General features: G+C 41.3%; 1 pseudogene across 1 annotated transcript in view; it reads right to left on the reverse strand.

Annotated features, from left to right (window-relative positions):
* LOC101393862 (acyl-coenzyme A synthetase ACSM2A, mitochondrial-like) overlaps positions 1-20,669 on the reverse strand; it is a 94,411-nt pseudogene continuing 73,742 nt past the window's right edge. The window contains exons 13-16 of the transcript XR_015548550.1: positions 3,776-3,903; positions 2,630-2,729; positions 1,640-1,759; positions 1-106 (exon numbers count right to left, since the gene is read on the reverse strand). The product of XR_015548550.1 is annotated as an acyl-coenzyme A synthetase ACSM2A, mitochondrial-like (transcript). The remainder of the gene's footprint in view (positions 107-1,639; positions 1,760-2,629; positions 2,730-3,775; positions 3,904-20,669) is intronic.

Raw genomic sequence — 20,669 nt, forward strand, 5'->3', positions numbered from 1 at the left:
TTTCTGAGTTTATTGACGATCACATCTGACCAAACTCCTTTTTCTGAAGTTCACTCCTTTTAATCTTGCCAGTGACGGTTTTGGGCAGCTCTGGGACAAACTCCACCTGGTTGAGGCGAAAGCAAATCCATCCTGACTTAGTCCCACCGTCACTTCCTACCAGTCCCCCCTCTCCTCCTTTGCCCCTGCACAGTCCCCCAGACAGGCTGGCACCATGTGGTGCCCTTAAGGGGGCCCACCAAAGATGCCAGGTTCTCCTCCTGACCCCCTGAAGTTGGATGCAGCCTTGGGACAGGCTTTGACCAGTGAAATGTGAGTGGGAGGGAAGCGTGCCACCTCTAACAGAAGAGCTGGGAACCAGTGAGCCTGGCCGCCAGCTCTGTCCATCTCTTACGGCACCTGGCAGATACTTGTATGGTGGCTGCTCCGTTATCCTGGTCCCGAGATGAGGGGTGTGGAGCAGAGGCCCCAGGAGGGCCTGGACATGGTGGACATGTGACATGAGCAAGGAAGACACCTTCCTCGTTATAAGCCGCTAAGACTTTGGGGGGTCTTTGTTACCCACAGTAACATCTAGCCCATCCTGCCTGCTGCGTGCCCTCTGTTCTCCTCTCTGTGAGGCCGCAGAGCCTGATGTTAGAAGCAGGGACTCTGTTGTCAGATACACAGGGGTTTGGGTTCCTGCTCTGCTTTTTATTAACTCTAATCTCAGGCAATTTCCTGGGAGTCTCTGAGCCTCAGCTCCTCTCTGGGAAGCAGAGTGGTGAGACCATCTCAGGCTGTGGGGATGATGAAATGAAATAGTCACGCGTGTGCAGCACTGACCCAGGGCCCGGCCCACATGGCGCATGTTCACTAGACGTGAGCTCTGCAGCTTTCTATCTGGATGGATTGTCAGCGCTCAGACGACGGAGCAAAGCACTATCACAAAAGAAGGAAATGCGGACTTTCGGCACATGTATCCGCTCAAACTCTGCTTTTAAACTAATAGGATAATATCATGTACATTCTTTCATTGCCTGATTTTTCTCTTAATAATATATTGTGATCTTTTTACACTAAAAATAAAAGATCTGCAATATCATTTTAAAATACAGGATAATATTAAATTTCATGAACAACTTAATCATTTCTCTATTGTTGGACATTTTTGTAGTTTGCACACAGCATTTAAAACAAATGAAGTAGAATAAAAATATCAGAATATATGGCATGTTATAAGGATAAATATCATTTTGTTAATTTTTGTTTGTTACGTATGTATATATGTACTGAGTTGCAATATAGAATGTATTTCCAAGCATGAATTATTTTTAAAAACAGTTTGGAAGCTGCTGATTTGGATTTCTTTCTCAAATTTTGAAAGATTTTAAATACCCTTCTTGGATATCTTTGGGCACATGTCTGATTTTTGTTCTTTAGGTTAACGTGCCAGCAATGGATTCCTTTTGGGTTTCTGCCACAGGTTCCTTCTGAGTAAGTTGGCTCCACCCCACCCCTACCCCAGTTCTTTCTTCTGAAGAGGAAAATGCAAGTTCTACTGGCTGTTTAAGCTTCAGCCCAGCCACCCAACGAGACTCGGGCAGCGGAGCGCCAGGACGGCTCAGGGGGACCAGCCCCGTCCACCCGCCTCACTCACCTTCCTCGGGTACTTGTACGGGGCCGTCACTGACTTCACGTGCTGCTGCAGCTCCTTGGTGAGCTGGTCCCTGTCCCGGGACAGGAACTGTGGGGCCAGGACGATAAAGGCCTTCACCACCTGTCATGCAGAACCAGAGCGGAGGCTCAGGGTGAGCGCCAGTGAATTGTCTAGTTTACAAAGTGAATATTTATTTAATGAGCGAAAACACCAAGCTGACACTTGAGCCTTTGGAAAAGGACAGACCAGGTTCTAGTCCCAATACTCCAGTCTCCACTCTATGATTGGAAAGTTACTCAACCTCTCTCACCCTCAATTTCCTTCCCTGCGAAATAGGGTTCATTCCTCACTGGGTTTAGGTAAAGATTTCACGAGACGATACATGTAAAACATGAGGCTAGTTTAACTTTATTATTATTCCAATCATCAGCGTTATCTTCATCATTTTTACTATTGTTGTATGTATACGTCTGTGCCTGGAACCTTGTGGGCATTTAATAATTGTTGGTAATTTATTATTCTTAGGTTATTATTTATGTCCCCACTTAATTGCACAGGGCCTTGCACATAGTATGTGCTCAGTAAACACCTGTTGAATCAATGAATGCATGCTCTGGAGCCAGATTGCTTAGATTCCCGTTCTGTCTCCACCACTGTGTCATCTGGGCAACTTAATAACTTCTTTAGGCCCCTGTTTCCTTCTCTATAAAAGGGTATAATGAGAGTCCTGAACTCATTAGGTTACTGGGGGGAAAAATGAGCAGGCACATAATAAGAGCTCATTAAATGTTAGATGTCAGCAGCGGCATTTTCAGTCACAGATGAGGCCACAGTGCCCCCTGGTGACCACATCGTGTAAGTGCACACACACACCAACTGCACCCTCTCTCCACCCTAGGTCCTGGGTAGACATGGCCTGGAAGTTTCCCCTGCACCTGCCTCCCCAGTGCCCACACACAGACACGATGACCCCCGTGTCCTCTTCCTCACCTCCCCTCGAATCGGGTCCGGGCTGCTCACCACAGCTGACTCAGCCACTGCTGGATGCTCGGCCAGGGCATTCTCCACCTCTGTCGGCCCGATGCGATACCTGCAGGATCAAAGTTCCTTCTCTGGTTCTGAGCAGATGCCAGGGCTGGGGTAACCAGGCCCTCAAATCTCATGTTCTGGAGGATCGTATCTTCCCTTGGCACTTTACAGAGGGAAACTGTCACAGGGGGTCAGAGGCCTGTGACAGGCTGTGTAGTGGGACCACTGCAGGAAGACCTGGACGCTCCATGCTAAGAAATATAAGGCACAGGTGCTCTCTTCTCACTCACTGCCTCTGGTAGGAGGAGAGAGAGAGCTCTGTCCTCCCAGAGCTCTGTGGCCTGGCTTCAGGAGCTTCCTCCAGCATGGAACCTCTTGGAAACCCCAAACTTTATCTTAAACATTCATGAAAATTCTCCATCCTATTCTCCACTACGTCAGCATTTGTTTTAGAAATTACAAAATAAAACAAACTCAATTTCCCTGAAATAACCAAGAGAACTTGTTACTTGTGTCATTTTTTCCCCCTAAATCACGTAAGGGTTAGGGACAACGGGTTGGGAGCCAGACCACCTTGGTTTGAATCTGAGCTGCAACCTGTACTGTCTTTGAAACTTTAGGAAACTTACTTCACTGGTCAGTGACTCAGTTTTCTCATGAGTAAAATGGGCATAATAATAACATCTACTGGGTTATACAAAGCACCGAGGAGAGTGCTTTCACCTAGTAAGCACTCCATAAATGTTAGCTATTATTATTATTTTTTTTTTTTTCTGTGACGTGTTGTGCCCCATCAGAGGAGCACAGAGAATAATTTCCTCCCATCAATAGGGATCAAAGCAAGGTCTCCCTTCCTCTTTAAATTGCATGGTGTCTTATTATGGTTGTTCTTCCAGACCTTCCTGAACTTCATTTTGACTATTCCTTCTGGATGCAGAGGTTGGGGGAGGTGCACAGACACCCCCGGGCCAGGGCCCCGTAGACATGGCTCTGTTCAGAATTAGGCTGAGGGTCCCATCACCAATGCATGGCGGAACGTCTGGGCCAGCTAGATCCCACCAGGCGTGTGAGGGTGACACCTCCTGGCTCAGGGTCAGCCACACCTACCCAGAGGCATTGATGACATCATCGTCCCTCCCCAGGAACCAGATGTGGCCCTCTGCATCCATGGTTGCTCTGTCCCCAGTGCTGTAAATGTCCCCACACTCTGCTTCGGCTGTCCTCACCGGGTCATCCTGTAAAGAGAACAGCACCCCTCTGCGGAGAAGGCAGCGAGTCTAGAGATGAAGAGCCACAACCTGGGGCTCAGATCTGGGTCCGACTCCTCCTTGTCACTCCACCTGGCACCTGGGCAAGTTTTGTCATCTCTCCAAGTCTATTTTCTTTACATGCAAACACTCAATGCACTCTACTGCTGATTTAGTGGGCAATATTACACCAATTTTAAGGATAATTTTTTAAAATAACACCTCACTTTTGTGTGGCTCTCCAGTAGAATACGATTTCCTACACCATGAACTCCGTGTATTTGATTCACTGTGAGAAGCTCAGCGTTCACACAGTAACTGGACAGACGGGAGGTGTCAATAAACATTTGCTGAACGAATTTTCTTCCCAAAACACTACCTCATTTGATCCTCACAGAAAGCCTGTGAGGTTGGTATTACTTTAATTAAACTTATTTTAAGATAATGATAGATTCACATGCACACTGTAAGAAATAATACAAAGAGATCCCATGTACACTTTACCCAGTTTCTCCCAACGGTAACATCTTCCAACACTATATAGTTCAACATCACAACCAGGATACTGACATTGATGCAATCCACCAATCTTACCCAGATTTCCCCAGTTTTTCACTTGTACTCATTTGCGTGTGTGTGTGTGTGTGTGTAAGTGTATTTAGTACAATGCAATTTTATCACATGTGTATATCAACCACCAGTCAAGAGACAGAACAGTCCCGTCATCACCAGGAGCTCTCATGTTGCTTTTATACCCACGTCCACCTCCCTCCTCCTCCTTCTCTCCCTCCTTCTCCATCCCTAACCCCTTGGCAATGCCTAATCTATTCTCCATTTTCATAATTTTGTCATTTTAAGAAAGTTACATAAGTGGAATCATATAGAATGTAACATTTGGGAATGGCTTTTTTTATTTTTTCATTCAGTGTAATTCTCTGAAGATTCATCCAGGTTGGTGTGTTCATCAATAGCTCAATCCTATTTATTGCGGAGCAGTATTTCATATTATGAATGAATCACAGTTTGTTTAACCATTCACCCATTGAAGAGCATCTGGGTTGTTTCCAGTTTTGTTTTGTTTTGTTTTTTTTGCTGAGGAAGATTTTCCCTGAGCTAACATCTGTGCCCATCTTCCTCTATTTTGTATGTGCATCACCACCACAGCATGGCTGATGAGTGGTGTAGGTCTGCACCTGGGATCCAAACCTGCAAATCTGAAGTGGAGCATGCCTAACTTAACCACTATGCCATGGGACCGGCCCCATCCAGTTTTTAGCTATTAGGAATAATGCCACTATGAATATTCATGCACAGGTTTTGTGTGAGGCTGGCATTTTTCATAGCCCGTGTTACAGAAGAGGAAACTGATGCTCAGAGAGGCACAATCACTTGCTCAAAACCACTCAGCTGGTCGGTGGAAGGGCTGGTATTTGATTTTAATTCTTGCTCTACAGCCCATGCACTTGACCACCAAGCAATGTGTTGGGATCTTCCCTGTTGTGGGTCATGACATGATTTTAAGAGGTTCCAGAAAAAAACGTCGGATCACATTCCTTTTTAGATTCCCTTCCAATTGTTCTGATTTGGCTCCGACATATTTTTAAAAGCTCTGGAACTACCAAGAGGAAGGTAAGTTTCAAGACCAGAGCTTTTAGTGGGAACAGGATGTAGCTAAAATTTAAGAAAGTTGTTTTGTTTGTATTATAGTTATGGTTACAATTGCCTTTTGCTTTTGGCAAGTGATACAGTTTTCCACTGTGATACCACATCAACTTTTTTAAAAAAAGAAATGTTTTAAAGTAAAATAATAAGTGGATTTAGAGAGAAAAATTAAGTAAGTGATAATATAGATGGTGCACAGATAAGGTAAAAAATAGTGGATGTGGACATGGATGACTGAAATTTAGGAAATATTGCATCAAGGGGTACAGCAAAGTCCCACCCCCATTCACGCACCACTTGAACTGCTGTCCAGCTCAGTGTATTGTGTGTTGGTACAGTTGGCCTGACACACCCTTGTGGACACGCCTTCCAGGAGGAAATGAACTTTCTTGATGACAATCATCAGAGACTGGAACCTGGATGATGGGATTCACACATCCAGGGAAGGAATCATGCTCCCAGGGCCAAAGAAAAGCTCCTTAATGGTAGGGGCACAGTATCCCATCTACCACACAGACGTGAGCAGAGTCCACAAAGACACCCAAGTGGGTTCTCAACCTTGGCTGCTTTTCAAAAGTGCTACTAGGTAGTGATGTAAATAAAATGGCCTACTAGAAAGCTGTAAGCTCTTGTTCCGCTACAAAACATCAAAAACAAACAAGCAAACAAACTACCAGGAGCTGTCTGAGCTGACTTTGTAGGAGCTCTGGAAGAGTCAAAGGTTTACAACAACCGTGCAAATACCCAATCAAGAAAAGCCACCTTCAAAACGGTAGGGAAGTTTCATGCCATTTTTACTCACATTTCATGCCATTTTTGCTCTACAGCCCATGCACTTGACCACCAAGCAATGTATTGGGATCTTCCCTGTTGTGGGACATGACATGATTTTAAGAGGTTCCAGAAAAAAACATTGGAACCTTGCCTCACCTTTCCCCAGCATGGCAGATTTGGTCTTGAGTAGACAGCAGCCCAGTTCCCAGTACCCCTGCTCCAACCAGAGGGAGCAGAGCAGATCTTATTTGCAACATATTGTGTAATCTGTTCTAACCTCTCTGGGGACACCTGAAGGGCTGATGCAAGGCCGTCATTTCACACGACTCAGAATGCAGATGGGAAGAGCAGCAAGCACTGCTCATAAAAGCTACACGGTGGACTACAACTAAAGACGCCTGAGAGGAGAGACTATGGGGGAGATATACAGTAGACCGTCAAGGTCTGGGGGAGAAGCTAGGGTAGACTTTCCAGGAAACTGAGACAGCTATGAACACGCGGGATTTAGAAAGCCATCACACGCCCAGGCAACGCATGCTCAGAACGTCCTGAGAGGACCTGAAGCTTCCACCTCAGGCTGATCCCTAGGCTCAGAGCAAGGCTGGCCAAGTTGTGGGGAGCTCCTCACACAGAGCCGGTCTGCACAGGGGTCGTTCTCTGTTGTTGTTGCTGTTGATGTTTGTGTTTGTTTGTTTGAGCTCCTGGCACTCAAGGAAATCTCTGACAAAACATTAGCTGAAGGGATTGCTGTGAAGATGGTGGCATAGGAGGACTCTGAACTCACCTCGTCCCACGGACACAACAAATTTACAATTACCTGTGGAACCTCTGAGACAAACTGGAAACTGGATAAGAAGAACCCCAACAACAAGGGACAACACTGACAGAGGTGGAAGAGGCAGAAATACCCTTCTGCTGCAGAAAAAAACCCATTCTAGCTGCAGTGCCTCACAGCCAGGAACAATCATAAGGTACAAAGCTTTTCCTGGAGGAACAGGGGGTTTGTGCAGGAGAGCTACGCCACAATAAGCAGCCTTTGAATTCAGCACAACGGAGATGCCTGTCATAATACCTGGCTTTGCTGGCTATTAAAACCAATGGGGAATACCCCCAGAAAAGCTATCAAACATAAGAGAAAGAAAAGCTTTCCCTTAAAAGGCCCACACACAAATTCATCCATTCCAGAAACCAACAAAAGATCACCAGAAAGAAAGGTGCATAGCCCTTTGGTAACAGAGACTCACTTGAAAAGCTGTCTCAAAGAGGCAGAAGGCAGCTAGGCCCACCTCCCCAGGGACTGAGTCACTGGGGGCAGCCATCACTGTGACCTAGTACAGGCATGCTGACACAGATGCTGGCAGATGCCATTGGAGTTCTTCCCCCAGCCGTTAGCCCAAGGGTTTGCCCCACCCACTAGAGCACTGATTTAATCCAGCTCAGCCAGGGCAGGCAGTCTGCCCTAGGGACTGGCCCCACCCACCAGCAAGCCCAGAGAACTTGTGGGCCTGCATAGGTGGGGTGTGTGGGACCTCTGCAGTGGGGTGAGTGGGTCCGCCTTTGTGGGGTAGTGCATGCAGGAGGGGTGGGCCTGTGTTGGCAGAGTGTGTGGGACTTCTTCAGCGGAGCAAGTGGGTCTGCTTCAGTGGGACAGATGTGCACATGGGACAAGACTGCATTGGCCAGGTGTGTGGGTCGGTGGGTAGTGGGGCTTGTAAGCTGCAGCAGACTTGTGCCACTGGCCTCTTTACACAACCACACAGGAAATCTGTCCCACCTTCCAATGCCTGAAACGATTGTATGCTGCCATGCCTGGGGCCAGCCCCACTCAGCTGCACCCCCGAGAAAGCTGACAACAGGCTCACATTCTGGAGGCCTAGAGCAATTGTGAGCCCCTGAGCCTAGCAACCAGCCACATTGGGGGCCTGACTCACTTAACAGCAAATCAGCAGCAGGTGTGTGCTATTAGACCTTGCAGCCAGCTGTGCTGGGGTTCCTCGTGCCCAATAAAGTGACTAAAGTGACTGTAGTAGCTGCACACAGCTGAGCCTTACAACCAGCTGGCCTGGGGGTAAGCCTAGCCTAACCATGCACCTGCAGCAAGAGCAACCCTGCCACAACAGAAGGGAACATGTAGCCCATACAGGTGACACTCCTGGAACATTTGAAACTGGTGAGGAGATGGAAGCACATTGCTGGGCCCCATGAGGCACCTGTTACACAAGGCCATATCTCCAAGATTGGGAGACGTAGCTGATCTACCTAATACATAGATATAGGCACAGAGAAGTAAGCAAAATGAGGAGACAAACGAATATGTTCCAAATAAGGGAACAGGACAGATCCTCAGAAAAAGAACTAAACAAAACAGAGATAAACAGTCTACCTGATAAAGAGTACAAACTAATAGTCATAAAGAGGCTCACTGATTTTGGAAGAATAGATGAACACAGTGAGAACTTCAACAGAGAATTGGAAAATATAAAAAAGAACTAATCAGAACTGAAGAATACAATAATAGAAATGAAAAATTCACTAGAGGGAGTCAACAGCAGAGCAGACGACACAGAAGAATGGATCAGCGAGCTGGAGGAAAGAATAAATGAAATCACCCAAGCTGAACAGAAAAAAAGAATTAAAAAGAATGAGGACAGTCTAAGGGATCTCTGGGACAACATCAAGTGTACTAACATCCATATTATAGGTGTCCCAGAAGGAGAAGAGAGAGACAAAAGGGCAGAGAACCTATTTGAAGAAACAGTAGCTGAAAACTTTCCTAACCTGAGGAAGGAAACAGACATCCAGGTACAGGAAGTAAAGAGAGGACCACACAAGATGAACCCAAAGAGGCTCACACCAAGACACATTTTAATTAAAATATCAAGAATTAAAGATAAAGAGAGAATCCTAAAAGTTGCAAAAGAAAGGCAACAAGTTACATACAAAGGAAACCCCATAAGGCTATCAGCTGACTTCTAAGCAGAAACCTTATGGGCTATAAGGGAGTGGCACGATATATTCAAAGAGCTGAAAAGAAAAAACCTAAAGACAAGAATACTCTACCCAGCAAGGTTATCATTCAAAATGGAAGGAAAGATAAAGAGTTTTCCAGACAAGCAAAAACTAAAGGAGGTTATCATCAATAAACCAGCCTTACAAGAAATGTTAAAAGGACTTATTTAAGTGGAAAAGAAAAGACCACAAATAGCAATAAGAAAATTATCAAAGAAAAATAATCCAAACAGAAGATCAATAAGGAAACATTGGCCTTAAACGACACCTTAGAACAGATGGACCTAGTAGATATATACAGAGCATTCCATCCAAAAACCGAAGAATACACGTTCTTTTCAAATGCGCATGGAACATTCTCCAAGATTGATCACATATTAGGCCACAAAACAAGTCTCCATAAATTTAAGAAGATTGAAATAATACCAAGCATCTTTTCTGACCACAACGGTATGAAACTAGAAATCAACTATAGGAAGAAAATCAGAAAAGCCACAAATACATGGAGATTAAACAAAATGCTACTGAACAACGACTGGGTTAACGAAGAAATCAAAGAAGAAATCAAAAATACCTGGAGACAAATGAAAATGAAAATACGACATGCCAGAATTTATGGGATACAGCAAAAGCGGTTCTAAGAGGGAAGTTTATAGCGATACAGGCCTATCTCAACAAACAAGAAAAATCTCAAATAAACAATCTAAAAATGCACCTAAAGGAACTGGAAAAAGAAGAACAAACAAAGCCCAAAATCAGTAGAAGAAGGGAAATAATAAAAATCAGAGCAGAAATAAATGAAATAGAGACCAAAAAACAATAGAAAAAATTAATAAAACCAAGAGCTGGTTCTTTGAAAAGATCAACAAAATTGACAAACCTTTAGCTAGACTCACCAAGAAAAAAGAGAGAAGGCACAAATAAGTAAAATCAGAAATGAAAGAGGAGAGGTTACAACAGACACCTCAGAAATACAAAAGATTATAAGAGAATACTATGAAAAACTATATGCCAACCAATTCGACAATCTGGAAGAAATGGATAAATTCTTAGAATCATACAACCTTCCAAAACTGGATCAAGAAGAAGTGGAGAATTTGAATAGACCAATCACCAGTAAGGAGATCGAAACAGTAATCAAAAACCTCCCCAAAAATAAAAGTCCAGGACCAGATGGCTTCCCTGGTGAATTCTACCAAACATTCAAAGAAGACTTAATACCTATCCTTCTCAAACTCTTCCAAAAAATTGAGGAGGGGGGGAAGCTCCCTAACTCATTCTACGAAGCTGACATTACCCTGATACCAAAACCAGACAAGGACAACACAAAAAAAGAAAATTACAGGCCAATATCACTGATGAACATCGACGCAAAAATCCTCAACAAAATACTAGCAAATCGCATACAACAATACGTTAAAAAGATTATACACCATGATCAAGTGGGATTTATTCCAGGGATGCAGGGATGGTTTAATATTCGCAAATCAATCAACGTAATACACCACATTAATAAAATGAAGAACAAAAATCACATGATCATCTCAATAGATGCAGAGAAAGCATTTGACAAGATACAGCATCCATTTATGATAAAAACTCTGAATAAAATGGGTATAGAAGGAAAGTACCTCAACATAATAAAGACCATATATGAGAAACCCACAGCTAATATCATCCTCAATGGTGAAAAACTGAAAGCTATCCCTCTAAGAACAGGAACCAGACAAGGATGCCCACTCTCACCACTCCTATTTAACATAGTATTGGAAGTCCTAGCCAGAGCAATCAGGCAAGAGAAAGAAATAAAAGGGATCCAAATTGGAAAGGAAGAAGTGAAACTGTCACTATTTGCAGATGACATGATTTTATATATAGAAAACCCTAAAGAATCCACCAGAAAACTTTTAGAAGTAATAAACGAATATGGTAAAGTTGCAGGATACAAAATCAACATACAAAAATCAGTCGCATTTCTGTACACTAACAACGAAGTCGCAGAAAGAGAAATTAAGAATACCATCCCATTTACAATTGCAACAAAAAGAATAAAATACCTAGGAATAAATTTAACCAAAGAGGTGAAAGATCTGTACACCGAAAACTATAAAACATTTCTGAAAGAAATTGAAGAAGACACAAAGAAATGGAAAGATATTCCATGCTCTTGGATTGGAAGAATTAACATAGTTAAGATGTCCATACTTCCTAAAGCCATCTATAGATTCAATGCAATCCCTATCAAAGTTCCAACAACATTTTTCACAGAAATAGAACAAAGAATCCTAAAATTCATATGGAACAACAAAAGACCCCGAATAGCTAAAGGAATCCTGAGAAAAAAGAACAAAGCTGGAGGAATCACACTCCCTGATATCAAAATATACTACAAAGCTATAGTAACCAAAACAGCATGGTACTGGCACAAAAACAGACACACAGATCAATGGAATAGAATCGAAAGCCCAGAAATAAACCCACACATCTATGGACAGCTAATCTTTGACAAAGGAGCCAAGAACATACAATGGGGAAAAGAAAGTCTCTTCAACAAATGGTGTTGGGAAAACTGGATAGCCATATGCAAAAAAATGAAAGTAGATCCTTACCTTACACCATACACAAAAATTAACTCCAAATGGATTAAAGACTTGAATGTAAGACCTGAAACTGTGAAAGTTCTAGAAGAAAACATAGGCAGTACGCTCTTCGACATCGGTCTTAGCAACATCTTTTCTAACACCACATCTGACCGGGCAAGAGAAACAATAGAAAAAATAAACAAATGGGACTACATCAAACTAAAAAGCTTCTGCACAGCAAAGGAAACCATCAACAAAACGAAAAGACAACCTAACAATTGGGAGAAGATATTTGCAAACCATACATCTGATGAGGGCTTAATCTCCAAAATATATAGAGAACTCATGCATCTCAACAACAAAAAAACTACCAACCCAATTAAAAAATGGGCAAGGGACCTGAACAGACATTTCTCCAAAGAAGATATACAGATGGCCAACAGACACATGAAAAGATGTTCAAAATCACTGACTATCAGGGAAATGCAAATCAAAACTACAATGAGATATCACCTCACGCCTGTCAGAATGGCTATAATTAACAAGACAGGAAACAACATGTGTTGGAGAGGATGTGGAGAGAAGGGAACTCTCATACACTGCTGGTGGGAGTGCAAACTGGTGCAGCCACTATGGAAAACAGTATGGAGATTCCTCAAAAAATCAAGGATAGAACTACCATATGATCCAGCTATTCCACTGTTGGGTATTTATCCAAAGAACTTGAAAACACCAATTTGCAAAGGTACATGCACCCCTGTGTTCATTGCAGCCTTATTCACAATAGCCAAGACTTGGAAGCAACCTAAGTGCCCATCAAGGGACGAATGGATAAAGAAGCGGTGGTATATATACACAATGGAATACTACTCAGCCATAAGAAACGACGAAATCCAGCCATTTGTGACAACATGGATGGACATTGAGGGTATGATGCAAAGTGAAATAAGTCAGAGGGAGAAGGCCAAATACCGTATGATTTCCTTCATTAAGTAGTAGATAATAACAACAATAAACAAACACATAGGGACAGAGATTGGATTGGTGGTTACCAGAGGGGAAGGGGGGAGGGTGGAGGGTGAAAGGGATAATTCGGTACATGTGTGTGGTGATGGGTTGTAATTAGTATTTTGGTGGTGAACATGATGTAGTCCATGCAGAAATAGAAGTACAATGATGTACACCTGAAATTTAAAAAAAAAAAAAAATAGTTTAAATGGCAAATTTCATGTTATATATATTACCACAAAAAAAAACAATTTTTAAAGTCTTAAATATTTTCTATATGTATGTCATATAGAAAGATATAGACATATAGAAAATGGACATGAGACATATAGAAAATAGAAATAGTAGATATAAATCTAACCACATCTATAATTACGTTAAATGCAGATAGACTAAGAACTCCAAATCAAAAAGACGACATTGTCAGGCAGGATAAAAGGCAAGATCAAATATATGCTGTCTACAAGAGAGACATTTTAGATTCAAAGACACAAATAGATTGAAAGTAAGAGGATGGAAAAAGATATACCATGTAAACAGCAACCATAAGAGAGCGGACTTGCCATATTGATATCAAATAAAATAGGCTTTAGGACAAAGAACAGTATTTAAAATAAAAAGTTAAGAAATTAAGTTTGGCAGCAGTTAAAAAGAGATGTTAAATGCCACTAGTATTTAATGGTACATTCTTAAGAATTACAAATGGAGGAATTTAGGAAAGATGCTTAGGTAATTGCCCAATAATCTGAACAAATGCTCCAGATTGTCTGTTCTTGGAAGAGCGTAAGTGTCTTTAATATAATAACAAGAAGCCCTTGACTGCCTTCAAACGTAAAGGGAAGGCTCCTGGCCTGGAGCGTCTTCTCTCTCCTACTCAGTGTGAAAAGCTACAAAAGCACAAAACCAGACTCGGTCACCAAGGCAGCAGCCTAGCTAGGTCTGGGGTGAGTGCAGATTCAGCTGTCTCCAATGTCTTCTGTGCCCTCCCCTCCAATAGGAATCAGTCTTCAAGAACTGCACCTTTCTCATGGGGAAAGCCGACAGCTGTGCAGAAAAACTAGTCAGCGTATGGCCCTGCCTGTCCATTCTTGTCAATAAACACTTCATTATGCATTGGACTTTAGATCACGCATTCCCGTGAAGTGAATGCTGAGCTCGCGTTTATGCTGGGCTCCCACTTACCAAGTGGAGTCAGTTACCAGGCTGGCAGACAACTAGCAAGATCCTCATGTGAACAGAACAGTTTTCCCAGGGCATGTCATGCCTAGAAAAGCAGACACATTTATATCCAAAGATGAGGGGCACAAGGGGCACTCACCTCTTCCTTTCCTTTGCCCTTGACCTGTGTGAGCTGAGGGTCCCCTTCCGCTCTGAGTAGATGACCGAAAAACACAGCTGGTGGTTTAAGGGTTCCACTGCCACCCAGGGCCGCTTCCAGCCATCTTCCTCTCAGATAAATGCACCTTTAAATACCTTTAAGAGATGAGCTATTTCCAAAAGTTGAACAAAATCCCAAGCACACAGTTGTAGACACTCAACAGACGTCTGTCTTTGGAATAAATGAGTGTTATCTTCTTTCCACCGTCAACGCCAAACACTAACTTTGGGAAAACTGTCCGAGATCACTAAAGCAGCTTAAATTTCCATAGCACAGAGAACTGGCCACTCACTGGTGTCGGGTTTTTTTTAACTTTGTTAAAATACACATGACATAAAATTTGCCAACTTGGGGCTAGCCTGGTGTAGTGGTTAAGTTCGCATGCTCTGCTTCGGCAGCCTGGGGTTCGCAAGTTCGGATCCCGGGCGTGGACATGTGCACCGCTTACCAAGCCATGCTGTGGTGGCCTCCCATATAAAAAGTAGAGGAAGATTGTCACAGATGTTAAAATTCAGGGCCTATCTTCCTCACCACAAAAAAAATTGCCATCTTAACCATTTTTAAGTGTACAGTTCAGTGGTCTTAAATACAATCACATTGTTATACAGCCATCACCACCATCCATCCCCATAACTCTTTTCATCTTGTAAAACTGAGACTCTATACCCATTGAACAATAACTACTCATTCGCCCAAAAAGAAAAAAAAAAAAAAAAAAAAAAAAAAAGAAAAGAAAAATAATCACTGGTAAAGGCAATACACAGCAAATGTAGTAGATCATATAAAACTAATAGGAAGGTCAAAAGATGAAAGTACTAAAATTATCTATTTCCATGATAAGAGGTTACACACACACACACACGAGGTGAAATATGATATCAGAAACATAAAATGTGGGGGGAGGGAGTAAAAGCGTAGGGCTTTTAGTAAGAGGCCAATATAAGAGATCATCAACTTAATATAGATTGCTATTTACATAGGTTATTATACACGAACCTCATGATGATCACAAACCAGAAACCTATAATAAATACAAAAAAAATTAAGAGAAAGAAACCCAAATATATTACTAAAGAAAGCCATGAAATCACAAGGAAAGAGAGCAAGAGAAGAAGAAAGGAACAGAGAAGAACTACTAAAACACCCAGAAAAAAAGTAACAAAACGGCAATAAGTATATACTTATCAACAGCTACTGCAAATGCCAATGGAATAAATGCTCCAATCAAAAGACATAGGTGGCTGATTGGATAAAAAAACAAGACCCATATGTATGCTGCATAAAAGAGACTCACTTCAGACCTAAAGACACTCACAAACTGAAAGTGAAGGGATGGAAACAGATACTCCATGCAACTGGCAATGAAGAGAAAGCTGAGGTAGCGACACTTACATCAGACAAAATAGACTTTAAAATAAAAACTGTAACAAGAGACAAAGAAGGGCACTACATAATAATAAAGGGAACAATCCAACAATAGGATATAAGACCTGTAAATATCCATGCAACCAACACAGGAGCCCCTAAATATATAAAGTAATTATTAACAGACATAAAAGGAGAAATAGACAGTAACACATAATAGTAGGGGACTTTAACACTCCACTTATATCAATGGATAGATAATCCATACAGAAGATTAATAAAGAATCAGTGGCCTTAAATGACACATTAGACCAGATGGACTTAGTAGATATATACAGAACATTCCATCCAAAAACTGCAGGATACACATTCTTTTCAAATGCACATGGAACGTTCTCCAGGATAGATCACATATTAGGCCACAAAACCAGTCTCAATAAATTTAAGAAGACTGAAATAATACCAAGCATCTTTTCTTACCACAACTGTATGAAACTAGAAATCAACTACAAGAAGAAAACTGGAAAAGTCACAAATATGTGCAGATTAAACAAAATGCTACTGAACAACAATTGAATGAATGAAGAAATCAAAGGAGAAATCAAAAAATTTAACTCCATAACCATGGTGATGAGGGGTGGGAAGAGAACGTGAGGGAGAGTGAGAGTGAAAGAAACACATCTGTGCATCTGCCCTGGCGTGAGCCTGAGATGACAGATAGAACCTGCAGTTCCCGCAGTCAGCCTGGATTCCCGGGCTCTTCTCCTAGACTGGGAGTCTCTTGGGGCATCTATGAGGGTAAATCCCAGCTTCCTATGGCGTTCAGTCAAAGAACTGCAAATCATCCCAGTGCTGGAGGAAACAATAGCTCCACTGGTCTTGCTGAGAAGGCAAGACCATACTGACTGGTCAATTTAAGGGATTTCAAAAAGTATTCTTTATTTAACTATTTCATTTAATTCTCTGACTTCAGAATCTAGAATAAGATGTGAATTCACTGTAATGTTTGCCTTTGGGAGTTGAAGTAAAGAGCTTTAAAAACTGAGGGGTTGCCTCAGGAAAGCAGACCCAGTGTGGTTTGTGTGTGTGTGATATGAAAAGTGCCAGAAGGCTCACAGAATCAGAGTTTTGGAGGTGGAAGGGAGTCTTCCTAACTGCCAACACTTCCCTAACTTTTCCTGCAATGTCCCTAAAGGCACTCAGCCCCTGGGAGATGGAGTGTTTGCTCCCAAAGCTTCCTGCCAGCCACAGCCTCAATTTTCCTTGCAGTCTCCAGTTTCACCTTAAAAATTCATTTTAATCTTTCATCCAACTTCTTCATATATTTCTTTCTTTATTTTTTTATTGATGTTTTAATGGTTTCTAACATTGTGAAATTTTGGGTTGTACATTTTTGTTTGTCCATCACCACATATATGACTCCCTTCACCCCTTGTGCCCACCCCCCACCCCCACTGCCCTGGTAACCACAGTCCAGTTTTCTCTGTCCATGTGTTGGTTTATATTCCACATATGAGTGAGATCATATGGTGTTTGTCTTTCTCTTTCTGGCTTATTTCACTTAACATAATACGCTCCAGGCCCATCCATGTTGTTGCAAATGGGACGATTTTGTCTTTTTTTTATGGCTGAGTAGTATTCCATTGTATATATACACCACATTTTCTTAATCCAATCCTCAGTCGAGGGACACTTAGGTTGCTTCCACTTCTTGGCTATGGTGAATAATGCTGCAATGAACATAGGGGTGCATAAGCCTCTTTGGATTGTTGATTTCAGGTGTGTTGGATAGATTCCCAGTAGTGGGATGGCTGGATCATAGGGCATCTCTATTTTTAATTCTTTGAGGAATCTCCATACCGTTTTCCATAGAGGCTGCACCAATTTGCATTCCCACCAGCTGTGTATGAGGGTTCCTGTTTCTCCACATCCTCTCCAACATTTGTTGTTTTTTGTCTTGGTGATTATAGCCATTCTAACAGGCGTGAGGTGGTATCTTAGTGTTGTTTTGATTTGCATTTCCCTGATGATTAGTGATGTTGAGCATCTTTTCATGTGCCTATTGGCCATCTGTATATCTTCCTTGGAGAAGTGTCTGTTCATTTCCTCTGCCCATTTTTTGATCAGGTTGTTTGTTTTTTTGTTGTTCAATTGTGTGAGTTCTTTATATATTATGGAGATCAACCCCTTGTCAGATGTATGTTTTGCAAATATTCTCTCCCAGCTGGTTGGTTGTTTGTTTATCTTGATTCTGGTTTCATTTGTCTTATAAAAGCTCTTTAATCTGATAAAGTCCCACTTGTTTATTTTTTCTTTAGTTTCCCTAGTCTGGGTAGGCATGTCATCCGAAAAGATTCCTTTAAAACCAACGTCAAATAGTGTGTTGCCTATATTTTCTTCTATGAGTTTTATAGTTTCAGGTCTCACCTTCAGGTCTTTGATCCATTTTGAGTTAATTTTTGTGAATGGTGATAGCACATGGTCCACTTTCATTCTTTTGCATGTGGCTGTCCAGTTTTCCCAACACCATTTATTGAAGAGACTTTCCTTTCTCCATTGTATGTTCTTAGCACCTTTGTCGAAAATTAGCTGTCCGTATATGTGTGGTTTTATTTCTGGACTTTCAATTCTGTTCCATTGATCTGTGTGTCTGTTTTTGTACCAGTACCATGCTGTTTTGATTACTATTGCTTTGTAGTATGTTTTGAAGTCAGGGATTGTGATGCCTCCTGCTTTGTTCTTTTTCTTTAGGATTTCTTTAGCTATTCGGGGTCTTTTGTTGCCCCATATAAATTTTAGTATTCTTTTTTCTATTTCTGTGAAGAATGTCATTGGGATTCTGATTGGTATTGCATTGAATCTGTAGATTGCTTTAGGTAATATAGACATTTTAACTATGTTTATTCTTCCAATCCACGTGCATGGGATATCTTTCCATTTCTTTATGTCATCATGGATTTCTTTCAATAACGTCTTGTAGTTCTCATTGCATAGGTCCTTCACCTCCTTGGTAAGATTTATTCCTAGGTATTTTATTCTTTTTGATGCAATTGTAAATGGTATTATCTTTTTGAGCTCTCTTTCTGTTAGTTCATTATTAGCATATAGAAATGCAACTGATTTTTGTAGATTGATTTTGTACCCTGCAACTTTGCTGTAGTTGTTGATTGTTTCTAATAGTTTTCCAACAGATTCTTTAGGGTTTTCTATATATACAATCATGTCATCTGCAAATAGTGAGAGTTTCACTTCTTCGTTACCTATTTGGATTCCTTTTATTCCTTTTTCTTGCCTAATTGCTCTGGCCAAAACCTCCAGTACTATGTTGAACAGGAGTGGTGAGAGTGGGCAGCCCTGCCTCGTTCCTGTTCTCAGAGGAATGGCTTTCAGTCTTTCCCCATTGAGTATGATGTTAGCTGTGGGTTTGTCATATATGGCCTTTATTATGTTGAGGTACTTTCCTTCTATTCCCATTGTATTGAGAGTTTTTATCATAAATGGATGTTGTATCTTGTCAAATGCCTTCTCTGCGTCTATTGAGACGATCATGTGGTTTTTATTCTTTGTTTTGTTGATGTGATTTATCACGTTGATTGATTTGCGGATGTTGAACCATCCCTGCATCCCTGGTATAAATCCCACTTGATCATGGTGTACGATCTTTTTAATGTATTGTTGTATTCAGTTTGCCAATATTTTGTTGAGCATTTTTGCATCAATGTTCATCAGCGATATTGGCCTGTAATTTTCTTTCTTTGTATTGTCTTTGTCTGGTTTTGGTATCAGGGTGATGTTGGCCTCATAGAATGATTTAGGAAGTGTTCCATTTTCCTCTATTTTTTGGAATAGTTTGAGAAGGATGGGTATTAAATCTTCTTTGAATGTTTGGTAAAATTCACCGGAGAAGCCATCTGGTCCTGGACTTTTATTTTTTGGGAGGTTTTTGATTACTATTTCAATCTCTTTACTTGTTATTGGTCTATTCAGATTCTCCATTTCTTCTTGGTTCAATTTTGGGAGGTTGTATAAGTCTAAGAATTTATCCATTTCTTCTAGATTGTCCAATTTGTTGGCATATAATTTCTCATCATATTCTCTTATAATCCTCTGTATTTCCATGGTATCCGTTGTAATTTCTCCTCTTTCATTTCTAATTTTATTTACTTGAGCCTTTTCTCTTTTTTTCTTAGTAAGCCTGGCTAAGGGTTTGTGGATTTTGTTTATCTTCTCGAAGAACCAACTGTTTGTTTCATTAATCCTTTCTACTGTTTTTTTGGTCTCAATTTCATTTATTTCTGCTCTGATTTTTATTATTTCTCTCCTTCTGCTGGCTTTGGGCTTTGTTTGTTCTTCTTTTTCTAGTTCTGTTAGGTGTAATTTAAGGTTGCCTATTAGGGCTTTTTCTTGTTTGTTAAGGTGGGCTTGTATCGCTATGAGTTTCCCTCTCAGGACCGCTTTTGCTGCATCCCATATGGTTTGATAGGGCATGTTATCATGTTCGTTTGTTTCCAGATAGTTTTTGATTTCTCCATTAATTTCATCAATGATCCATTGGTTGTTCAGTAGCATGTTGTTTAATCTCCACATTTTTGTCACTTTCCCAGTTTTTTTTTCATGGTTCATTTCCAGTTTCGTAGCCTTATGGTCTGAAAAGATGCTTGTTATGATTTCAATCTTCTTAAATTTATTGAGGCTTGCTTTGTTTCCCAACATATGGTCTATCCTAGAGAATGTTCCATGCGTGCTTGAGAAGAATGTGTAGTCAGCTGTTTTTGGATGGAGTGCTCTGTATGTGTCTACTAGGTCCATCTCGTCCAGTTTTTCATTTAATTCTAATATTTCTTTATTAACTTTTTGTCTGGATGATCTATCCATTGCTGTAAGTGGGGTGTTAACATCCCCTACTATTATTGTGTTCTTGTTGATTTCTCCTTTTAGGTTTGTTAATAGTTGCTTTATGTACATTGGTGCTCCTA

This window comes from Ceratotherium simum, chromosome 26 (genome assembly GCF_057802395.1).
Source record: "Ceratotherium simum simum isolate JZ-2026a chromosome 26, ASM5780239v1, whole genome shotgun sequence".
In the NCBI taxonomy this organism is placed as follows: domain Eukaryota; kingdom Metazoa; phylum Chordata; class Mammalia; order Perissodactyla; family Rhinocerotidae; genus Ceratotherium; species Ceratotherium simum.